Below are 4,808 nucleotides of genomic sequence, written 5' to 3' on the forward strand. Positions count from 1 at the left end.
GTATTTTTGGTGCCATTTTCGAATTGTATCATCAAGATTTTGACCACCTAAAAGTATATTATGAGAGCAGAGTTGTCTTCAGCAAACTTGAAGATAAAAGAGGATTAATCCAAGAAGTCTTCCTAATTCAAAATTATAAAAGAGGAAGTACTACATTTGGATATAATTCAATAAAATGCAGGTGCACTAAACATAAAAATAACAGAAAGATTTAAACCAAAAAAAGCAAAATAAAATATGAAAGATATATAAAATTAATCTACAATTATAAAAATGTATATATGGTTTATTATTATTATCAAAACAGAAGTTTCAATACATAGTACAGAATATGCAAGGAAATTAATCAATCTCAGTAATCATGATTTTTAAAGGAAATAGTGCAATGAATTAACCTTTGTATCTTCAACACAATATCATTTTTTGTATCTTTACAATTATGAAATGCCTCCTTCAGCTTCACTAAAGATTCAATCTCACTTCCAATAACATGGCAAAAAGCTATCAGGAACCACCTCCAATTTGAAATAGCATAAACTGTTGCAAAGAACAAAAAAAAAACAATGGTAGTATACTTTCTTTTATGTTTTCAAATGCTGATCTCGCTGGCGAAGTGCATCAGGATGATGATCACCTGAATAAAGTGAAGCACCCCTGCAACAAAACAACCTAGAAAATATCATTGAATTTTATTATGCAGGGACAGACCTAGTAAATAGTGTGGGACTGAAACTCCCCCTTTCCCTCAACTTTTATGTAGAACTAGAAATGAATATACGAAATTAAGCCATGATTAAAATATGTAAAGAACTGTCTTCCCTCACCAACATAATTGAATGTAGCTAGATTCACAGAATAACAACAAAATCTAAATAATAATTAAGATACAAAAAGAAGATAAAAAGTACTTACCAATTTCAGAATCCAGGTATGAACAAAATAAAGACATTGCCCCATCTCAAGTCCCCAAAATTCAGAAATACCTTAATAACATAGGCATTCCTGTATTGATAACAAATCTCAAGGAGAATACATACAGTACAGAGAACCAAACAGAAGTGCAATTAAATAGTCACCTGAGCTATTCCCCAGTTGTCGACCAAGAAATAAATGCAACTTTGTCATCGACTCATCAAGTAGATATACCTTAAAATCAAACTGATTTTTTCTTCATAGCTAATCAGAGAGAGAGAGAACAAAGTTAATAAGCAAAAAAAAAATTAATAAAATAAAAAAAACATTTAAACATTTATATATATAAATGTTGAGAGATGATAGTGTACCGACGTTGGCGTCGTAGAGGTGTAGTTCGCGGGTACTGGCGTTCGCGTCGGCGTCATAGAGGTGGCAGCGTTGTTTGGAGGGCGGATCGGTGAGAGAGGAGAGGAGAGAGAGAGAACCAGAAAACCCACTGCCATTGTGTCCTCCAGAAGCTCGCACCGACGTCGTGTGCTCTAGCGACTCGCGTGAGGCAGAGATAGACGAGACGAAACCAGAAATTAGTGTAGAAACATGGTTATGTAGACGAGAGTGAGTGGAGGAGAATAACGTGGTTGTGTAGAAGCTGAGTGTAAGAAAGAGAGGCAGAGAGACGAAACCAGAAATTAGGTTTAGGGATGAGGCTGAGAGAAATTTCGTGTCTCTGTTATTTTCATTTGGCGCATAATTATATTTCATATGGCGCCAAGTAATTTTCATCTGTCTCTGTAAAAATATGGTGGGATCCGTGTTTTTTTTTTTTAATTGTCTATTAATAACACTTTTAAATATGTGTCATTTTTTAATGTAATATATACTAAAAAAATTTGTAGTGATAGGCTCCTCAAGAACCAAGATCGAACATGATCCATATTTTGGCGACAAGGTCCTAGGACCTGTCTCTCGTTTGGATCGTATGGGTCGATAGGCTCCTCAAGAACCAAGATCGAACATGATTTATAATTTGGACACAAGGTCCTAGGACCTGTCTCTCGTTTGGATCGTATAGGTTGATAGGCTCCTCAAGAACCAATATCGAACATGATCCATGATTTGACGACAAGGTCCTCAGACCAGTCTCTTTTTTGGATCTTATGGGTCGATAGGTCCCTCAAGAACCAGAATCAAACATGATCTGATAACTTGATGACAAGGTTCTAGGACCTGTCTCTCTTTTGGATCGTATGGGTCGATGGGTCCCACAAGGACCAGAATCGAACATGATCCAATGGGGTTGACAGGTCTAAATGACAAGTCCTTCATTGAAAGAAATTTAAAGAATTAAGTGAAACTTAAGAAATTAAATTCATTCATTCATTGAAGCATAATGGCTGTTACATAGATAATTCGAAAATAATACATTTGCCTCCTGCTCGGCTATGCTTCTTTCTGCCAAGTATTCGACGGGAACGACATTTAGAGAGTCCGCATCATTGGCACTGGAAAGCTTGGCTAAGGCATCAGCATTGGCAATTTTCTCCATCGGGACTTGTGTAATTGAGTATTTCTTGAACTGCGCCAACAAGTCCTTCACCTTGTTCAGGTATTGCACCATCCTATGTCCCTTGGCTTAATACTCCCCCAGTACCTGGTACACCACTAGCTGGGAATCACTCAAAATCTCCAGGGACTGTGCATGCACATCCCAAGACAAGCGTAATCCTGCAAATAATGCCTCGTACTCAACCTTGTTATTTGAAGCGTTGAATCCAAATCTGATAGCGCAATGGATTCGGTGATTCTCCAGAGTGATCATATGATTCCTACGCCTGAGTTGTGTTCATTGGATGCTCCATCAACATATAGCTTCCATACAGGAGTTTCTCCTTCCTTCTCGGTATCTCCATTCTCTGATTGGTAGGAAGGGTCTTCAAGGTTGGTGCCTTTGACTATGAAGTCTGCCAATGCTTGTCCTTTTATCACCATCCTCGAATGATAAGTGATATCAAATTGTCCTAGTTCCACTGTCCATTTGAGTAGTCGTCCCGAGGCCTCTGGTTTCTGAAGAACTTGTCTCAGCGGTTGATCGATCATGACTCAGATCGAGTGAGCTTGGAAATATGGGCGTAGCTTTTGAGAGGTGATTACTAAATGGTAGGCTAGCTTTTCAAGAGGGGGGTACCTAGACTCCGCACCTACTAGCCTTTTACTAATATAGTACACAGGGTGTTGTACCCTGTTCTCTTCTTTTATCAAAGCAATGCTGATTGAATGCTCAATGATTGCCAAATAGATGAATAGTAATTCACCATATATTGGCTTCGCTAGGATGGGAGGTTGAGCGAGATGCTCCTTCTAGACTTGGAAAGCTTCTTCACATTCCTCGGTCCATTGGATCTTCTTGTTGTCCCTCAATAAGTTAAAGAAGTGACACACTTGTCCGTAGACTTTGATATGAACCTATTGAGGGTAGCTACTCTCCCTGCTAAGCTTTACATTTCTTTGATTGTGGTAGGTGATTTCATATCGATCAATGCTTTGATCTTCTTGGGGTTAGCCTCGATTCCACGTGAATTGAATATGTATCCGAGAAACTTACCAGAACCAACTCCAAACGAGCACTTGAGAGGGTTTAACTTCAAGCTATGCTTTCTAAGTATTGCAAAGCATTCCTCCAAGTCTCGAACATGCCCTCTAGCTTCTTTGGACTTGACCAACATGTCATCGACATATACCTCCATATTTTTGTCGATCAAGTCTCAGAACATGCCATTCACTAAACACTGGTAGGTGGCTCCTACGTTCTTCAAGCCGAATGGCATCACCTTATAATAGTACAATCCCTTGTCTGTCCGGAAGCTGGTATGTTCCTCGTCGGGAGGGTACATACTTATTTGATTATACCCAGAATATGCATCCATTAATGAGAGTATTTCATGTCTTGCAGTTGCATCAACCAGTTGGTTTATTATGGGTAGTAGAAAGTAGTCTTTGGGCTAGGCCTTGTTTAGATCTGTGAAGTCAACGCATGTTCTCCACTTCCTGTTTGGCTTTGAGACCAACACGGGGTTTGCTACCCAATCTGGGTAGTAGGCCTCCCTTATAAAATTGTTTTCCTTGAGCTGCTTGACCTCCTCCTTCAAGGCTTCAGATCGGTCTTTCTCAAGCAGTCTCCACTTTTTTTTGCACTGGTGGGTAGTTCTTGTCCACATTGAGGACATGGCTTATCACGCATGGAGAAATTCCAACCATATCCTTATGTGACCAGGCAAAGACGTCCTGGTACTTCTTCAAAAATTCTACCAAATGTGCCTTAATTTCCACCTTTAGGTCCTTCCTGACTTTAATTACTCTAGTCGGGTCCTCCTCATCTAGTAGGACTTTGTCAAGATCTTCGACTGGTCCTACCCCCGTGACATCATCCCCAAAGCGAGGATCGATGTTGTTTCCAAATATTCGTTAAAAGGAGCCCTCGACTTCAGTAGAGTGTTTCTTTCAACATCAATTTCCATGTTGACAGATGCCAGATAGATACTGCTATGTGTAACACCATCATGAGGGGTCTCCCAAGCACTACATTGTAAGTTGATGAGCAATCTACCACCAGGAACTCTATCATCACAGTCTCGTGCCTGGGGGCATCCCCCACCGTGACCGGTAGTCTGATAATTCCTGTTGGTGCTAGGCATTCTCCTGTGAACCCATATATCACTTGGGAACACGGTGTCATGTTCTTGACCATGGGCTTCATCTTCTCGAGGGATGTTTTGTAGATGATATCTACTGAGCTTCCCGTATCCACCAAGAATCTCTTCACTGGGCATTGGCGACTTGAATGGTAAGTGATAACTCTACAAAATAGAGTTATTTTACCACTTTTTATGTGCTAA

The 4,808-nt window shown here is 39.9% G+C and overlaps 1 long non-coding RNA gene across 1 annotated transcript; it reads right to left on the minus strand.

The window, feature by feature from the left end:
- Positions 1 to 1,862, minus strand: LOC133816196 (uncharacterized). The gene is made up of 3 exons (XR_009885070.1): positions 1,077 to 1,862; positions 576 to 983; positions 1 to 479 (listed from the first exon to the last, which is right to left on the minus strand). It is a non-coding gene; the product is annotated as an uncharacterized LOC133816196 (long non-coding RNA).
- Positions 1,863 to 4,808: the final 2,946 nt, after the last annotated feature.

The sequence above is a fragment of the Humulus lupulus genome, chromosome 2, assembly GCF_963169125.1.
Source record: "Humulus lupulus chromosome 2, drHumLupu1.1, whole genome shotgun sequence".
NCBI classification, from domain to species: Eukaryota; Viridiplantae; Streptophyta; class Magnoliopsida; order Rosales; family Cannabaceae; genus Humulus; species Humulus lupulus.